Source organism: Mus musculus, chromosome X (genome assembly GCF_000001635.26).
Source record: "Mus musculus strain C57BL/6J chromosome X, GRCm38.p6 C57BL/6J".
NCBI lineage: Eukaryota > Metazoa > Chordata > Mammalia > Rodentia > Muridae > Mus > Mus musculus.
Window position 1 is genome coordinate 42,377,240 of NC_000086.7, and position 20,236 is coordinate 42,397,475.

At 39.7% G+C, this 20,236-nt stretch overlaps 1 long non-coding RNA gene across 5 annotated transcripts in view; it reads left to right on the plus strand.

Moving 5' to 3' along the window:
• Positions 1 to 809: 809 nt before the first annotated feature.
• B230118I11Rik overlaps positions 810 to 20,236 on the plus strand; it is a 28,581-nt gene continuing 9,154 nt past the window's right edge. For 3 of the 5 annotated variants that reach the window (XR_882296.2, XR_003953075.1, XR_882297.2), the window contains exons 1-2: positions 810 to 1,522; positions 3,708 to 3,811. This is a non-coding gene — a long non-coding RNA (RIKEN cDNA B230118I11 gene). Of the gene's footprint in view, positions 1,523 to 3,707; positions 3,812 to 16,360; positions 16,603 to 20,236 lie in introns of all 5 variants that reach the window. The other 2 variants (XR_001782864.2, XR_003953076.1) reach the window with 1 other exon arrangement.

The following is a 20,236-nucleotide window of genomic DNA, read 5'->3' on the forward strand; positions in this document are numbered from 1 at the left end:
CCGTCGCAATGCTGTGACAGCATGCAGAAGGAAAGCTCTCAGCAATTGCTGAGCACATCATAACCTTGGGATTTCCTAGCTTCCAGAAGTGTAGGCCAAATATATTCCTATTCTTTACGATTTATCTTCTCCCCTCTCACAATCTTTTCTCTTTCCTCCCTACCCTTTTCCTCTGAGTGGGTGGGGGCCCCTGGGGATCTTCCCCACTCTGGCACTTCAAGTCTCTGTGGACTAGGGACTTCCTCGCCCACTGAGGACAGAAAAGGCAGCACAGCTAGAAAAACATATTCCACCCACAGGATAGCCCCCATTCCAGTTGTTCGGAACACACAAGAACCAAGCTGCACGTCTGCTACATATATACACAGAGTCCTAGGTCCAACCCATGTACATTCTTTGGTTGGTGGTTCAGTCTCTGAGAGCCCCAAGAGTCCAGGTTAGTTGACTCTGTTGGTCTTCCTGTGGAGTTTGTATCCCTTTTGGGGCCCGCAGTCCTTCCTAAGAGTCCCCAAGCTCCATACACTGTTTAACCAAATTATTTAACCAATCTTTCTCTCTTCTTTCTCTTTCTTTCTTTCTTTCTTTCTTTCTTTCTTTCTTTCTTTCTTTCTTTCTTTCTTTCTTTCTTCTTTCTCCTTCCTTCCTTCCTTCCTTCCTTCCTTCCTTCCTTTCTCTCTCTCTCTCTCTCTCTCTCTCCTTCCTTCCTTCCTTCCTTTCTCTCTCTCTCTCTCTCTCTCTCTCTTTCTCTCTTTCTTTCTTTCTTTCTTTCTTTCTTTCTTTCTTTCTTTCTTTCCTCTTCCTCCTCCTCCTCCCCCTCCCTCTCCCCCTCCTCCTCCTCCTCCTTCTTCTCCTCCTCCTTGCCTACCTCATAGTGCAGAGAGAGAAGTTTATCATCTATGTATATACTTTTAGGAAAGTGAAAATCCTTTATTAATGGCAAGTTCACTTATTTTACTTTAAATTTTCTTTGCAGTACTGGAAATTACACACTGGGTTTCACTCATGCTGTGTGTGGACTCTGAATCAAGCTGTACATATAGCCCCCAATATTTCCTCTTATTTTAAAATAATACACAAAACATTAAAATATATAATGAGGCAACATGATAATTTAATATATGTTTTAACTTTGTTATGCTTTAATTAAGATAAACATATGTATTGCCTTAAATATTTATTATTTTTTATGGTATAAGTTTTAACATTTCCTTGCATGTTGAAATTTGTGGTACATTATTGTTATCAATAGCAACACAATAGCATACCAGATATTCTTCCTCCTACCTCACTTATAATGCTGTCTTCATTGGTTAACTACCTATCTGACCTCTTGTAGTCACTCTTATACTCTCAAACTTCTGTGAGATTGGCCTTTTGTAGTTATGGCAGTAACAAACCGTCCATCCACATTGTTTTATAACCTTGTTGCCTGCATGTATTTTTGTGTATTACATGTGTGCCTGGTGCCGATGGAGGTTAGAAGAGGACACTGGCTGCTCTAGGACTGGAGATACACATAGTGGTGAGCCATCACTCAAATCAGACTTGGGCCATCTATAAGAGCAACAGGAGCTCTTAATGGCTAAGCCAACTTTCCAGCCCCTATTTATTGTTCCTGATTTGAATTCTATGATTTTAATTTGCATTTCTCTCATGATGTGGTCTTAATCATTTTCTTATATGATTAGTAAATATTTGTGTATTTTCTTTCAGAAACGTCTATTTAGTTTTCTTTTTGTCATTTACAAAAATCAGATAGAGATTTAATTTTGAGATTTAGTAGTTTAAAAATTCTTTGGTAGTTTCATACATGGATGCAATGTATTTAAATCATACATACTCATCACTCCTGCCATTTCCTCCTCCCTGGTCCCTCTCCACCCTGTCCTAAGTTCATGTCCTTTTAATCCACTGAGGCCAATTAGTCATGCTCATCTTTTGCATAAGCTAGGGAAATCCACTGAAGTTTGAGTAACCTACCATTGAGCTACACCTCCGAAGAAAGGGACTCTCCCTTTTCCAGAAACCGTCAAATAACATTAGCTCTCCAGTTATGGATGGGATCTCATAAGTACCTTTGTTACCAGTGTTGGAATACTGATTGGCTTGATCTTGTGCGGATCCTGTTGAGACAATCACAGCTGCTGTGAGTTCATGAGTGCAATAGTCAGTCTCACCCAGAAGACATCATTTGACGGCAGTACTCTACACCTTCTGGCTCTTACTGTTATTCTGTTGCCCCTCCTGAGATGTTCCATTAGCTTTTGGGAATGTGTGTGATCTGCTTGACTTATTTGTTGGCTTTGATTAGGTTTAAGTCACTGTGTTAATAGCAAAAAGAAGCTTCTCTGGTGAAGGATGAGAGGTACTCTTATCTATGGGCGTAAGGATAAATATTTAGAACTTAGCTTGAACCTATATTCATTTTTAACAACAAAACAGTAGTAGGTTCTTCCCTAGGACCAAGCTATTTATGGCATCTAGGTCAGGTTTACAATATCACTCGTGACTTTACTCCTGTAGAATAGGCCTTAAATCCAATTTGAAAGCCGTTGGTAACCTGTATAACATTCATTGCCATTATTACACCAATGGGTATATCTTTCTTGGCTGGTCATCATTATAGCTTAGAGAGTTCACAGTGGGATAGGACAGTTGATACTTTTTACCACTGACAGCCTGTATAGCATCTTTTGATAAAAGCTAGTTAGAAGGGAAGAAGCTTCTAGATTATTACCAGCTTGATTGTCCCATGGACAAATATGTGGTGTCTTTAGCTCTAAGTTCTTGCCAGTAAGTTCTGGAGGCCAACCAAGAGCAATGGCAATAGTTTGTATTATTTGGAGCATCCTCTGAGATGCTCCTGACCCTTTTTAATTGATTTGTTTGTCTTGTGTTATTTACTTGCACTTTGTTTGCCCTCCATTATTGCCTTCTGTGACATCTTAAAACCGTGTGTATGATATTGGCACCCGATTGATTGTGTTTGTGTGTAGGTGTTCATGCACACACATACACATGAGTGTGGAAGCTCAAAATTCCCCAATTGTTCTTGCACAAGTCTTTGAGGTAATATCTTTCAACTGAACACGGAGGGTGGGGTGCCAAGAAGAATAGTCTCATCATCCAGATCTCTCTGAAGGCTTAGCTTTCATTTTCTGGGGCTGGAGTTAGAGGTAGTCACCACCCCCATGCAGTAATCACAATAACCTAGCTCTCTTTTTTGACTTTTTTTTTAGTGTATAATTTTGATTTTCCTCTCCTTTATTCTATTTTTATTTTCTTTCTTTGATGGTTACTCTAGGGTTGTTCCATTCAAATTTGAATTAATATTTAGTTTCAAAACTGTGTGGTTTCAGTTCCAGTTCACCACCACCCCCCCCCCCCCCCCCGCCCCAGAAACAATGGTTACTCAATCTCTGGACGCAAAACTTCAAACCTAATCTTGTAAGCCTTATTAAAATCTGATTCCTCCGGTGGCTAATCCTTGTGGATCCACCATGACACCAGGAAACTCTAGCAGATACATCTTACCCCTCTGCTGTCCCTCTTCCAAAAAGCTCCAGTTCACTTTTTGACTTACTTTCATCAACTATAATTTTATGTGTTCATTATTATTTCTTCGCTATATTTTAAATTTTATTTTTACATACATATATGTGTGTGTGCCTGCATGAAGTTATTTTCTGTGTTTCATATACATACAGGAGCCCATGGAGGCCAGAAGACAGATCCCCTGGAGCTGGAATTAGGTATGGTTGTGAACTACCATGTGAGTGCTGGGAACTGAATGCCGTCCCTTCCAAGAACAGTAAGTGCTTATAACTGCTGAGCCTCTCAAGTCCATGTCATTATTTTTAAAAAAAAAATTGTCTTTTAAATCATTTGAAAGAAAAAAGATGAAAAAAGAAAGAATTTATTTTTAACAGTTTTTATATTGATCTTTCTAAATACATTTGCTACCATTTTTAATTGTTTTTATTTGGTATTTGGGTTGATGTCTAGTGCGCTATCATTGTATACCACATGATTCTTTCTAGCATACTATATGGCATATCTTCTATTGATAATGTTTCATTTCATGTTTATCAAGGAGTATATTTTTAATTTAAAAATGAAAAACAGTTATTTTTAAATTTCATGTATATGAGTGTTGTGCCTGCATTCATGTCTGTGCACAGTGTGAATGCAGTGCCTGTGGAGACCAGAAGAGGGTATCAGATCCTTTGGCTCTGGAGTTTCAGATGGTCATCATGTGGATGCTGAAAACAACCTAGAAGTACTCCTAATTACTGAGCTGTCTCTCCAGCCCTACTTTTAAATTTTGTTTTAGAATTTCATACATGAATACTGTCTTTACATAATTTCTATCCTCCCTCTCTCTCCCCTAATTCCTTCCATGTCTATTTCCACGCCCTCAAAATTTCACGACCTCTTCTTTAATTATTGTGAGGTATACAACATGCTGAGTCCATTTAGTTTTGCTTATATATGTATTTGTTTAAAGCTGAGCATTTGAAATTAAATAATCAAGGGGCTTGTCTATGGAAAAAACTGGCTTTTCTTCTCAGTATCCATCCATTGCCTATAGCTCTTCATAAGGGTGGGGCTTTGTGAGATTTTCCCCCATCCACACTGGCATGCTAACTGATGCTGTCATTGTCCAGTTGCTGTTGAGATGACAATATTATTGAAGCTGTATGGGTGTAGCTTCCTTGTCATATATAGAAACTACTATATCACAGCAGATGTCCTGATCATCTGGCTCTTATGATTATTCTTCCACCCCTTATTCTGTGATGTTTCCTGAGTCTTAGGTATAGGGGTTTTGCTGAAGATGTACCCATTGGAGGTTGGGCACTTCATGGTCAGTTATTCTCTGCATTTTGACTGCTTGAAAATTTCTGTTTTCCATAGGCTGCAAAAGAAAGCATCTTTGATGTGGAGGATGAGTGAGACCTATACTTATCTGTATGCATAAGATAGGCATATACTTATGTGAGTATATTAGATATACTTATAAGATATACTTATCTTATAGGGAGCTAAAAATTTACTAGTTCAGGCAAGTGGCAGTACTAGGTTCTCCTTGAGGGTTCAGGGCTCACTCACCAGCCAAAGGCAGGCCCCTAGGTTTGCAGTATGTGGCATGAATTTCCTCCTATTGAGCAGGTCTTAAGTCCATTTAGATGGCTGCTAGTTGCTTCTATCTGGGTCTTAACTGTTCCATCATCTTTTACAATATAGAGTTTTCTGGATGTAGAATTTTTGTCTTATGTAGTTTCCTTTTCAAATATGTAAACATGGCATTTAATGTCATATTAAAAAAAACTTAAATATTGCCCCAGGATACTGTGAATAAATTGCAGGTTAATACATTAAAGATTTCTCCTGTTGTGATTTCTTGTTTCACTTGAGATTTTCTTTTTGTTCTAGTCTTGACAATTTGCCTAATTTTGTGTCTTCCCTGGGTTTATTAGGCCTGGATTTTGTGATACATCTTGGCTATGTTGTTCTATGTTTTGCAACCATTTCGTAAAGTTTTTGTCACTTTTCCCTCTAACATTTCATTTTTCCCTGTCTCACCTCTCCTCCTGGGAATTTCTTTTTTTTTTTAAAGATTTTATTTTATTTTATTTTTTATTGGGTATTTATTTCATTTACATTTCCAATGCTATCCCAAAAGTCCCCCACACGCTCCCCCACCCACTCCCCCACCCTCCCACTCCCACTTCTTGGCCCTGGCGTTCCCCTGTACTGAGGCATATAAAGTTTGCATGACCAATGGGCCTCTCTTTCCACTGATGGCCGACTAGGCCATCTTCTGATTCATATGCAGCTAGAGCTCAGGGTGGGGGGGGGGTATTGGTTAGTTCGTATTGTTGTTCCACCTATAGGATTGCAGATCCCTTCAGCTCCTAAGGTACTTTCTCTACAATTCTCCTCCTGGGAATTTCTTATGCACACACATGTATATAGTTAACATCTTGAGTGTTTAATAGGCCTCAGCTTCTCCATTTTTCTTGATTCTTATTTCTTTTGACTCCTCTGAACAATCTCAAGTGACCTAGCTGTAAACTTGCTGACTCTTTAGTTTGCTTGCTCAGTCAACTGCTGAACTCATTTAGTACATTTGATTTTTCATTTTGATATATTTTAAATTATTCTTATCTTTTACTGATACTCGGTAGTTGTTAAGACATTGCTTTTTGATTTCTTTTAGGTTTTGCCCATGTTTCCTTTAGATATTTGAATATATTTTTATTATTTATTTATTTATTAGCTATTTATTTACATTGCAAATGTTATCCCTTTTCCTAGTTTCCCCTCTGAAAATCTCCTATTTCCTCCCGCCTTCCCCTGCTCTCCAACCCACACACTCCCACTTCCTGGCCCTGGCATTCCCCTACACTGGGGCATAGAGTCTTCACAGGACCAAGGGCCTCTCCTCCCAGTGATGAGCGACTAGGCCATCCTCTGCTACATATGCGGCCGGAGCCATGAGTCCCACCATGTGTACTCTTTGGTTGGTGGTTTAGTCCCAGGGAGCTCTGGGGGTACTGGTTAGTTCATATTGTTGTTCCTCCTATGGGCTGCAAACCCCTTCAGATCCTTGGGTCTCCTTCATTGGAGATTCTGTGCTTAGTTCAATGGTAGGCTGTGAGCATCCACTTCTGTATTTGCCAGGCACTGGCATAGACTCAGAAGAGACAGCTATATCAGGCTCCTGTCCGCAAGCTCTTGTTGGCATCTGCAATAGTGTATGAGTTTGGTGGCTGTTTATGGGATGGATCCCCAGGTGGGGCAGTCTCCAGATGGCCATTCCTTCATCTCTGCTCCACACTTTGTCTCCTTCCAAGGGGATTTTGTTCCCCCTTCTATGAAGGAGAAAAGTATCCATACTTTGGTCTTCTTTCTTCTTGAGTTTCATGTGGTTTGAGAATTGTATCTTGGGTATTCCGAGCTTCTAGGCTAATATCCACTTATCAGTGAGTGCCTATCATGTGTGTTCGTTTGTGATTGGGTTACCTCACTCAGGATGATATTTTCTAGTTTCATCCATTTGCCTAAGAATTTCATAAATTCATTGTTTTTAATAGGTGAGTAGTACTCCATTGTGTAAATGTACCCCATTTTCTGTATCCATTCTTCTGTTGAGGGACATCTGGGTTCTTTCCAGCTTCTGGCTATTATAAATAAGGCTGCGATGAACATAGTAGAGCATGTGTCCTTCTTACCGGTTGGAACTTCTTCTGGGTATATGCCCAGGAGAGGTATTGCTGGATATTCCAGTACTATTATGTCCATTTTTCTGAGGAACCTCCAGACTGACTTCCAGTTGTACAATCCTGCAATCCCACCAGCAATGGAGGAGTGTTCCTCTTTCTCCACATCCTTGCCAGCATCTGCTGTTTCCTGAATTTTTGATCTTAGCCATTCTGACTGGTGTGAGGTGGAATCTCAAGGTTGTTTTGATTTGCATTTCCCTGATGATTAAGGATGTTGAACATTGTTTCAGGTGCTTCTCAGCCATTCGGTATTCCTCGGGTGAGAATTCTTTGTTTAACTCTGTACCCCATTTTTAAAATAGGGTTATTTGGTTTTCTGGCTTCTAACTTTTTGAGTTCTTTGTATATATTGGATATTAACCCTCTATTAGATGTAGGGTTGGTAAAGATCTTTCCCCAATCTGTTGATTGCCTTTTTGTCCTATTGACAGTGCCCTTTGCATTACAGAAGCTTTGCAACTTTATTAGGTCCCGTTGTCAATTCTTGATCTTAGAGCATAGGCTATTCGTGTTCTGTTCAGGAAGATTTCCCCTGTGCCCATGTGTTTGAGGCTCTTCCCCACTTTCTCTTCTACGAGTTTCGGTGTATCTGGTTTTATGTGGATGTCCTTGAAACTTTGCTTCTCCCATGTTTATGTGTATGTATGGATGCCATGTGTGTAGGGCCGAGGAGTGAATCATGTGCCCCAAAGCTGATGTTACAGGCAGTTGCACGCTGACTAACATGGGCTCAAGGAATTGAAATTGTGTTCTCTAGAAAGTAGTAAGTATTCAACCACCAAGCAATCCCCAGGCCTGGTTTTGAATATTTAATAGCTCAGATAAAGTCTTTATGTGGTAATTCAGATGGCAGGGCATCTCAAGGAACTGAATTTTTTTTTCTGTAGATGAGACACCCATGGTTGAATCTTCACATTCTTGCATTAAAAAAGCTGGTTGTTTTGAATATTAGCATGGTAGTTTTGGAAACTGGAATATGCACCTTAACCAGAATTTGGTCTTATTTTCTCCATTATTGTGGCTGCTGCTATTAGTTTGGTGGCATTTTTATACTATTTTTAAAGTACAAACTTTGGTTAAGTTTCTATTCTTAGTCACATGGGTCCCTAAAGTTTGTATTTTAGCATATTTATAGTCAGCTGGTATTTTTAAAATAACCTTAAATGCCCAGAACCAACCAAAGATACATGGAAGAAGAAAAAAAGAACTAAATAAAAAGGGAAGGGAATAAGCCAGATGTTTTTAGGATTTGTGGGGTGCTTTTGTGCCGGCGTGCTTCTTCAGTACTTACCTGCATTGTTTACAACTTAGGCTTAGCTTTTGCTTTCTATTTGCAAAGGGACAGATGTTAGACTTAAAGTCTTTTAGAGCCCCCTTTTCTTCTCTCTCTCTCTTTTCATCTATTGCATTGGTCCTCACTTTTCCTAATGCTGCCACCCTTTAATATACCTCATATTGTGGTGACCATGGATCATAAAATTATTTTTACTGCTACTTCATAAGTGTAATTTTGCTATGGCAATGAATTATAATGTAAATATCAGTATTTTCTGATGGTCTTAGGTGACCTCTGTTAAAGGCTTGTTCAATCCTAAAGGGTTCATGACACACAGGTTGAGAATCACTGATTTATTGTTTGCCATATCTCCTACCCATACCAATCAGCCTTTCTATCTCCCCATCAGTCTTTTCTCTCAGGCTCAGAACTTTTTTTATGATATATTTCATTTAACTAAGGATATCTCTGTTACCACTGGATTGACACTACCCAATGGAGTCTGGTGTTGTCACCAGTGGGCATATAAGTGAAGACAATAACTTTCCCTCTCCCCATATCTAGCAATAGTAAATATTTCAACAGTCAGGGACATGGCCTAGGTGTCCTTTTTCCACCTATGCCTAACTGTGGAAAGGTCTATTCTTGTACATGCAGGCCTTTTTCTTTTCCTATTTCCTTATTTGCAGTGTTGGTTATGGAATTCATAGTTGCATACATGCTGGGCAAGTGCTCTACAGCCCTGAGCTACACTTGTAGCCTTTCTTGAGCTTCTCTTATGTGCATATCCCTCATAGTGAATGCGTGTGCCTTCCTCATTCCCTGATATCCTCAGAAGCTTTTTGTTCTTAGATCAAACTTGCCTATACTGCTTATGTTGGCCTTGAACTCGTAGGCCCAAGAAAATCTCCCTGTATTAGCCTCTGATGTAACTGGGACTACATGCTCTGTTCCATGAAGAAAGTAATTGGACAGGTTGTGATCCAACTCCTTAAGGATAAGGTTCTTATTGCCTCACACAATCTGTGCCAAAGCACAATCTGTAGTTCACATGACTATTGACAGTCTGTGGGTGGAGGATGGATCTTGATCTGCCTTGTTATTTTCTCTCAAGAAACAAATCAACAACCATTTTATGCCACCAAACAAAACCTCCAGTACCAAGAATCCATTACATCTTGTTGAGTCATTGGATAAAAGGGAGCCATAAAACCCCTAAACATCACAAGCTATTACCAAAACTATTGGTTACCTTCCACAACCTCAAGCTAAGGCTCTATTATTGATGACACCACTTACTTATATTAGCAAACATGGAAATTGAGCTGCTGAGTGACCAGAAGCTTCACTCCCAACTGAGCAATATTCGTAGTACTTGAGGGTACTTTGCATGCTACCAGAGAAGAATCATCATTTTCACCCAGTTACAAAACTTGTGACCTCCACCAGACAACTGTCTACAAGATACACTGGTACAACAGGGGTGCAGATATGGGGGTAACGACCACTTTTTGAATGGATTTAAGGCCTACTACATGAGATGGAGTCCATACCTTATAAAGACCCTAAGACTAGATAGGTCAGGGTCCTAGGGGAAAATCTTCTTCCCTTCTTCCACTTCCTTTACCTCCTCTACTTCTACCCCCTTTTCTTCCTCCTCCTCTCTTACTACTACAACTACAAACATAGCAATAAAATGGCTTATGACATAGTGATATACCCATAGATCAGTGTATCACTCAACCGTCATGAAAGAAGCTTCTACTTGCAGGAGATGGTGATTAACAGAGAGATTCACAACTAGACAATGTGCAGAGACCAAGAGACTTTGGAGCACTCAGCTCTGGTGTTCCAAATATTTTTACCAAAACTATCCCATCGAAGCCCAGGGATCTATGTGGACAAAGAGGTAGAAAGATTATAAGAGACAGAGGTAGCATCTTCCATAAATAAAAGGGCCAGTTCACATATGAACTCAGAAAGACCATTCCAGAACGTACTGCTTAAGTTCAAAAAAGATAAATTCTCAGCATAGATAAGGGAAAGTAGATACAAAGTATCATGCCTAACCAAAAAGCTATTTGCAATTGATACCTACTAGAAGAGGAAAAACTAGTTTTTCTTCAATGGACTGCTACTGAGTGTATAAACCATACTCCAGGGCAGGCCCATGCCAAGGAGTAGTTAGCCAGAACAAAATGGCCTTTATATTTTTTGTTTGCTTATTATTTTGTTTTGATATTTTCTCTATTACTGTTTTTGTTTGTTTCTATTTTGACTCTTGTTTTGTTTTGAGAGATAGAGTGGGGATAGATCGTAAAGTTGCATTTTGATAATATTCTTTCCCCTCCCCACAACTACTCCCAGATCCTTCCCACCTCTCTATCCACCCAACTTTATGATATAAAAGGGTAGAAGGGCACAGGTACTACCTATAATAATCTGAGACAAGGGGAAATAAATGGAATTGTAGGCAAACTGAAAAGCCTTGGAAGAAAGAAGTTGGGAAAGAAGCCACACATGTGAAAGAGGGCTTTAATAGAAAAGCTCTCTAATAGGCAGCGTGTAGCACACGAGTAACGGAAACCATCACTGTGATCTCCTACCATGAGTCAATTTATTTATCTTCCCCTGTTCTTGTTGGGTATTTTATGTTTTAAATTTCAGAGTTTTTCAAGCTGGGCAATGTGGACCATACTTATAATCTTAACATTCAGGAGGCCCAGGTAGGAGGATTGCCTTAAGTTGGATAGCAGCCTGGACTATGTTACCCTGTCTCTAATAAAACAAAACAACAACAAACAAAACCCACAAGCCCTTCTTAACAACACTGGTCCTGAAAAGTGTTTTAAGAGTTGATTCTGGAAGATTTTCAAACACAGACTCAACAGTTGCCTTTTAAGAAAGAACAGGTGGCTCCGTTATTTTCTACTGCCCAGTTCTCAAGGATGGCATTTCTAGTAGCAGCGTTGTTAGTTTTATAGTAGATATTTAATAATAAAAGGCATGTTGGAAATAAACAGTGAATAGAATACAGCTCTTTAGATATTTAGCCCCATAATCTTTCCTTAAGAGTATAGGCAGGCCAGGCAGTGGTGGTGCACAACTTTAATCCCAGTATTGCAGAGGCAGGAGGATCTCTGAGGTCAGCATGGTGTACAGAGCAAGTTCCAGGACAGCCAAGGGTACACAAAGAAGTCCTGTTTCAAAAAAGAAAAAAAAAGTATAGGCAGACTACAAGTTACCCTAGATTTGTATACCCTGTTTGTACAAGGGTGAGCACACTAGCAAGATTTTATCGAAAGGACCCAGATGTAGCTGTCTCTTGTGAGACTATGCTGGGGCCTAGCAAACACAGAAGTGGATGCTCACAGTCAGCTAATGGATGGATCACAGGGCTCCCAATGGAGGAGCTAGAGAAAGTACCCAAGGAGCTAAAGGGATCTGCAACCCTATAGGTGGAACAACATTATGAACTAACCAGTACCCCGGAGCTCTTGACTCTCTGCATATGTATCAAAAGATGGCCTAGTCGGCCATCACTGGAAAGAGAGGCCCATTGGACACGCAACCTTTATATGCCCCAGTACAGGGGAACGCCAGGGCCAAAAAGGGGGAGTGGGTGGGTAGGGGAGTGGGGGTGGGTGGGTATGGGGGACTTTTGGGATAGCATTGGAAATGTAAATGAGCTAAATACCTAATAAAAAATGGAAAAGGAAAAAAAAACAAACAACAAAAAAAAGAGTTAAGACATTTTATTTTAAACAAGTAGAAGCCTATTTTAAACAAGTAGAAGCCTATTTTAAAATATTTATCATGCAAGTTAACAGGTCAGGAAATGAAAGCACCTTTTGACATTCATGATATAATTTAGAAAAAAAGGAAGTAGTATCCTGTGCTTGAGATATGAGTAGCTGACACATGTCATATGATTCAGCTGGTTCATCATGTCTGGAATAGTCTTTTTCTGGTTCCATGTTACTACCTGTGCATCCTAATGAGAACCTCTGAATGACTCTAGAAAGAGAATAAAAATACATTGGGACAGACATACTATCACTAGCTATGTTGAAGTATCATGAAGTAAGTACCAGACATTAGAGTCCATTTTTTTGTGTCATTTAATACAATAATCCAATGAAATTGTACCATGGTGATCTTGCTACAGATGATAACATGAAAATTCAAGGAGATTTATATTTTTAGTGATAGTTACCTAGGCTGTCCGTGGTAAACCCAATCCTTCAAGACTCCAAATTGTTACATCTTACTTTATGATCAAAAGCATATACTTCATAGGTTTTGGGGGTTTTGGCTATGTGAATAGAAATATCTGGGGGCTGGATAGATGATTCAGACAACAAAATATGTATAGTGCAAGCATGAGGACTTGAGTTTAGATTCCTAGTGCCATGTAAAAGATAGATGTGTGGTGGTACTCATCTGTAACTCTAACACTGCCGTGGGGATACAAGGTTAGGCGTTAGGAGATGGAAGTGGCTGAGTAAGGTGCATCTTCAGAGCCCACTAGCCAGGCAGTGTAGCTGAATTAGTGCGTTCTGGGCGCAATTGGACACTCTATCTCAGTCTCTGGCCTCCACATGTACAGGCACATACAAGCATGTCCATATTTCCGTGCACACACTAGAACACACAAATGCATATTCAACAAGTTTATTACACACAGAGAAGAACTATTTAAACTCTGCTTATGAGGTTGGCCATAGGTAGAACATTGTAGGATGATTGTATTACCTGCCCTCGGACCTCTTAGAAGTTTTCCATGCAATAAATATCACGTTTCAAGAGATATCATTGGAAACACAGTGATTCCCATGGTCTTCCCTATTGAAAGTATGTAGAAGATCATGTTAGTACCTGTGAGATCTGAGAATGGGCCAGAAATTGGAATCGAGTCTCTTCTTTTCCCTTCTTTCTTACCTCTAGTCTATAGCAGTGCTGCTCAGAATTTTAGGTTTTGCTTAACAAAGGCCCCAGGAATGAATACATACTTATATTCACATATACATATATGTATTAGTCACGGTTTCTATTCCTGCACAAACATCATGACCAAGAAACAAGTTGGAGAGGAAAGGGTTTATTTAGCTTACACTTCCACATTGCTCTTCATCACCAAAGGAAGCCAGGACTGGAAATCAAGCAGGTAAGGAAGCAGGACTTGATGCAGAGGCCATGGAGGGATGTTCCTTACTGGCTTGCTTTCCCTGGCTTGCTCAGCTTGCTTTCTTATAGAACCTAGGACCACCAGCCCAGGGATGGCACCACCCACAATGGGCCTTCCCATCCTTGATCACTAATTGAGAAAATGCCTTACAGCTGGATCTCATGGAGGCCTTTCCTCAACTGAAACTCCTTTCTCTGTGATAACTCCAGCTGTGTCAAGTTGACACAAAACCAGCCAGTACTTGACACACAAGCACATCACTGTTAAGCCTCAACCCTTACTTTCTTATTCATCCCCAAGATCTAAATAACTTTAGAAGTCCCACAGTCTTGCATATTAAAAGTTCAATCCCTTTAAAATATCCAATATCAGCTGGGCATGATGGCGCATGCCTTTAATCCCAGCACTCAGGAGGCAGAGGCAGGTGGATTTCTGAGTTCAAGGCCAGCCTGGTCTACAGAGTGAGTTCCAGGACAGCCAGGGCTACACAGAGAAACCCTGTCTTGAAAAACCAAAATAAATAAATAAATAAATAAATAAATAAATAAAATAAAAAATAAAAATAAAAAATAAAATCCAATATCTTTTAAAATTCAAGGTCTTTTAAAAATTCAAAGTCTCTTAACTGTGGGCTCCATTAAAATACTTTTTCTTCCTTCAAGAGGGGAAAATATCAGGGCACAGTCACAATCAAAAGCAAAATCAAATTCCAACTATCCGATGTCTGGGATCCACTCACGATCTTCTGGATTCCTCCAAGGGCTTGGGTCACTTCGCCAGCTCTGCCCTTTGTAGTACACACCTTTTCTTCTAGGCTCCAGCTGCCTGTATTCCACTGCTGCTGCTGTTCTTGGCAGCCATATCATGGTACTGGCATCTCCAAAACACTGATGTCTTCTGCTGTAACTAGGCTTCACCAATAGCCTCTCATAGGCTCTCTTCATGGTGCCAAGCCTCAATTCTTTTTCATGACCTCTTCAGTCCTGGGCCATCAATTGCAACTGAGGCTGCACCTTCACCAATGTCCTTCCATGGCCTCTCATAGTGCGGAGCCTCAGCTGCTCTTCATGACCCCTTCGTGCCTTCAAAACTAATACCACCTGGGTGACTCTTTACACATTACCAAGTCCAGCCACAGCACAAGGTACAACCTTGGCTATCTCTGGAACACAGCCTCTGTGCTCTCAGAAAACACTTCCCAGAAGATCTCAATGATGCTGGTCTCTTCTTAGTCACTGCTAATTTCTTAGCTCCAGCTAACCAGCATCAATAGTCCCAGTAATGCAAAGGTTTTGCTTTAGTAGTTCTGGTATCTTGTTAATCACAGCTGATTCTTCAGCCCCAGCTAACCAAAACCACAGAATCTTCACAATCAAAATAGCAATGGCCCTGATAAGAGTCTTTAATCTTTGCTCTGAAATTTCACAAGCCAGGCCTCCATCTTCTGCACTGTTCTCAACATTATCTTCCAAGCTCCTACACAACTTCCACAGAGCTCTTAACACCGAATGGATCTTCTGGCCCAAAGTTCCAAAGTCCTTCCATGGTCCTCCCCAAAACATGGTCAGGTTGTCACAGGAATACCCCACTATGCTGGTACCAATTTGTTTTAGTCAGGGTTTCTATTCCTGTACAAACTTCATGACCAAGAAGCAAATTGGGGAGGAAAGAGTTTATTCAGCTTACACTTCCACGTTGCTGTTTATCACCAAAGGAAATCGGGACTGGAACTCAAGCAAGCCAGTAAGGAACACCCCTCCATGGCCTCTGCATCAGCTTCTGCTTCCTGACATGCTTGAGTTCCAGTCCTGACTTCCTTTGGTGGTACATGATTGTATAGCAAGGAGGTCCAATGATGTATTTCTCAGACTGTATCTTTTTCTTTTTTTTTTTTATTGTGAGCATATTTCTTACTGGTGTGTGAATGTGTGAGTGTGTGTGTAGTATGGGGTACATTTACACATACATGTACATGCAGAGGTCAGAGCTATATGGCAAGTATCTTTATCACATTCCATACCTTTGAGACAGGGTCTCTCATTGAACTTGAAACTTACTGTTTTGACTAGGCTGTCTGTCTGTCTGGCCAGTGATTTCACATTTGTCTCTGCTCCTGAATACTGAGGTTACAGGTACACACAATGAATGCTAGATAGTCTAACTCAGGTCCTCATGCTTGCAGAACCAGCCCTCTCATCCATTGAGCTATTTCCCAGCCACTCAGAGTCATTGAGCAATGCATGACTGTAGTTGGAAACTTGAGTTCAGTTTTCTTGGTGCAGCATATGATTGTACACACTCCTATCGTGCCTTTCTGGATGGATCATTCACCGATAGTGGAAACTGTTCAGCATGGTAGTAAACATGTTCTAGTTAACTGTGACAGGCTTAGATTGAAGAGGTGCTGGAAGATGCAGTCAGTCATCCGAAGAATGAGATTGAAGAAGCAGCTGACAGGGCACAACTGCAAAGCTTATGGACAGTCATTTCTCAATTCCTTTGCCCGCTTCAGAAAGTTCTAGCAAAATGCCATGTTTGGTAGGAGTTCTACTCAAGTCATTTCAGAGAAGACTCTCCTTTATGGCAACTTCCTTTCCTTTTTCTCAGCTTTCAGAGGGCAGATAACAGCATGGGAACCAGAAAACAGACATACACTGGGGGAAATGAGGATGTCAGAAACTTTCCAGATGGCTTGCAATGAATGCAGGTGTGCTTGGACCGCTGCCACTGCGTCTCTTCCTGAAATGGTAGAGAGGAAAATGCACTCCTGGTAAACAAATCCAATTTTAAATGTGCCAGAGGAATATGCTAGCTAAAGAAATCCAGCAAGGAATCTGTTTATTCAGCATGTAAGCATCCCTGTTTTTGACTTTTGCATTTTTATTGAGGTTTCTTTGATTCTTGGAGAGGTTTCAGAGACTGTCACCGTAAACTGTATTTAAAGTAAGTATAAGTGCTGATTTAGATGGTGTGAGTTAGATGCCTGTGAAGGAAGAAGAAGAAGATGTTGTATTGATGGTTTATGGTGTGTACCCGTGAACATGTCTGGCAGTGACAGATAACCATTGTTTCTTGATGCTCTCTTGTACCAGGCATGGGTCTGAGTGTTTCTTATGCATTGTTTTCCTTTAACTTTCACATCAGCTCTGCAGCAGATACTGCTTTGCTCCTCTTACTGCTTAGAGAGGTTAAGTAATTTGCTCAGGGTCATAGTAGAGTGGAGATTGGTTTCTAGGTAGCAGGAAACCCATATCTAGCCGTGTGACCTTAGGCAACTCACTTTTCTCTAAGCTTCAATGTCATCACCTATAGTATGACAGGTTATCTTTAACACACTTCTGGCTCTGACAGTCTGGGATCTATTCATCTGAGCTGCTCCCTGTTTCCTTGGTGTTGTGTCCTAAGGAGATAAAGGCCAGAAGTTATCAGTGTCTAACCTGTAAGTTAAGATAGTTCACAAAATAGCAGTATTCTACAATTGAGTTGTCAGAGGTAACAGGTTAGAGACAGACACATTCTTGTATTATTGTTATTGGGTTTTTATTTCTGTTTTATTTTTTATTAATCATTTTGTTTACATTTTAAATGTTATTCCCCTTCTTGGTCTTCCTTGCATGAACCTCCCCTCCTGATTCCCCTCCCCTTTGCCTCTAAAAGGGTGCTTCCCCACCCATCTACCCACTCCTGCCTCATCCCTCTAGCATCGCCCTTTTCTGGGCTTTTCATTTCAATGAACAAAGTTATTGACAATTTTGAACTATCCCAAGCTTTCTGCTAGCTTTATATTTTAAGATCGACATGAAAACATTCCTTGTAATTGTTCGTGATTAAGTTTTGATTCTTTTAGTGTTTTTACTTCCAAGTGCTGTCCTTATTAACTCTGTGATTTATTTCTGTTAATTCGGTAACAAATACTGAACATCTGTTAGGAGTGAAATGTTTTTCTAGGCACGGGGGATCAGTGTACAGAACAGGCTTGTGCCTCGTGGGACTTACATTTTAGTCAGGTATTCAGCCACTGAACAAAATATAATAGCTCAGTATATTGGATTTGTGTGTTAAATGGTGATAAATTCTATGACAGAAAATAAAGCAAGGTACAGGCTTGGTAGCACTGGGTACAAATGTCTTGTAGTCTTGTGACCTTCCACAACGATCCTATTCCATCAAGTCTTGTATCATTCAATGTTCAGTCTCAGAAGAAAAACCCTTAGGAGTGCTATGATGCAATGGACTTGCTTTAGGGACCCAACCTTACCCAGTGGTGGGGGTTGGTTAAACAGTTAACATAAAAACTGGTGTTCTATATCTGGGACTAGGCTTGCAATCAGAATAGTAAATAGGAAAGAAGGATGCAAGCTAGAGGACAGCAAGGTCACACCAGACCTTATGAGTACCTGCCTAAGAACCCTTGAGGACTGAAATCCCTACCAAAATACCTTAGAGTCTCCAAGCTTCCAACTTCAAAGGTAGGAGTGTCCTGTAGAGCAGTCTGTTGCATTTCATTATGGAGCTAAACACATTCCTGGTCCCTGAGCTACAGAAGCTGAAAAAAGACATCTCAGGGGCGCTGAAGAACTTTTAACCTGTGCATGTTCTCTCAGAATACAGAGAAGCTGAAGGAGGAGGCTTAGTAGGGCTGGGCCGTATACCACAACTGAACCAGAAAAGAAGGGACGACATCTATGAGATTCAACAACAGCTGGTGCTCCCCACCCATTTTCTATATTTAAATAATATGTTGTTTCATATCTATCATTTATTCTAAGTTCAAAGTATTTCTTATCACCTGTGTTTATCTTGAAGCATCCAGAAAAGTGAGAGGAATTGTGATTACAGCTGCAACTTAGCTAGGTTTACTGTACAAACCATAAGCCTGTTTCTTATCAGGAGCTATTATACTTAGAAATGATCTGAAGAGTAAATGGGATAATCCATATAAAAGTATCTGGTACATAGTAGGTAGTCAACTAACATTTTTTGTATTTCTACTTTTTACCCTTTTGCCTAGAAGTAGAACAACTTCAGGTATTTGTATCTGTCAAGAAGTCATTATTGATTGTGGTACTTTGTTTTTGAGAAGAGGGTGATGGGAGGTCTCTGAGGACATCTTTAAAAAAATTCATTAAATAATTATACCAGGTTTCAAGCTGCCTGTTATTAAATTTATGTTTGAAGTTGGCAATATCTGAAGATGTGGAAGAGAAAGTCAATGTTCTCTGTCATTGAGAATATAGCTAGCATGCATGCATGCATGTGTACTTATATAAGTACATTTAAAACTTTTGAAGGAATCAGTAAAGCTAGTACAAAATGAAATTTAATTTATGAAGTCACAGAGTCAAAGAATATTGGTGCTGGTAGGTAGATGGTGGAATGGATACAAATAAGGTCATAAATTGCCTAAATCATAATCTAACCGATTCAAGGATATTTTTTAACATACATTTTGTAGAATCCTGAAGAGCAAGTTCAGTGCATTGTAAAGATATTGTTGAAGACTCCATTCACTTCATTATACTGTGTCCTCTATGTGACATTTTCACATGACATATTTCATATTTAAGCGCCAGGAAAATCTTTGCTCATTCTGAGTGAGTGGTTTGCTTATTCCTCATGGACAGTATAAATGTAACAACTGACAACGTGGAAACACGATCATGTTGTTTGGCTGCCAGGATGTTCAGAGCCAAATTTTCAGTTCTTACTTTATTAACTATGTAGTGATCCACGGTTTCAAATTCCTAATCCTCTCCATGATCCTGTTTTATGTTTTTGTCCTCATGTTCATTTTTGGTTTATGTAATTTTGCAATATAAAACATGTGTTTCTGTAACTTGGAATCCTCTGTTGTATGAAGAAATCTTTAAAGAGATAAACAGAAAACTTGTATATTATTTGGTCTTTGAAATACAGTGAAAAGTCACTCTGCGTTGAATAGGTTCTGTTATTTTCTCCTGTGGTGTTGGGGGTTGAAATCATGGTCCTACAAATGTTAAGATTCACCGTGTGACATCCCCATCACCAGGCACTGACCTTCCAATAGGCTTTTGTGAAGTTCTATTTCTTTTGATCAGCTTGGATATGAAAAATTTAGGTATAATTCAGAAGACAGAAAGTTTACTAAGGAGTATAGCATTTAATGAAATTTTATGTGAAGACTATCCATGATATATGAGCTGATTTTAGTCACACAACTCTAAGTTGAGAGATGTAGGGTGATTGGAGAAAGCATTGTAGTCAGTACTGGACAAGAAAGCAAGGTTAGCTTAAATCCTAAGATTAGTAAGATAACTAATTCTAACTACAATTTATTCACTTGTTTGCTTTTATTTTTATCATAAAAACTGTTTTATCCTAAAAATTCTAACATAGTAAAATTGCTTTCGGTGAAAGGCTTGTTTTAAAATTTATTTTACTTGTGTGTGAGCAGACTTTGTGTGCATATTTAGTGTCAAAAGACTATGAGAATCAGGTCTCTCC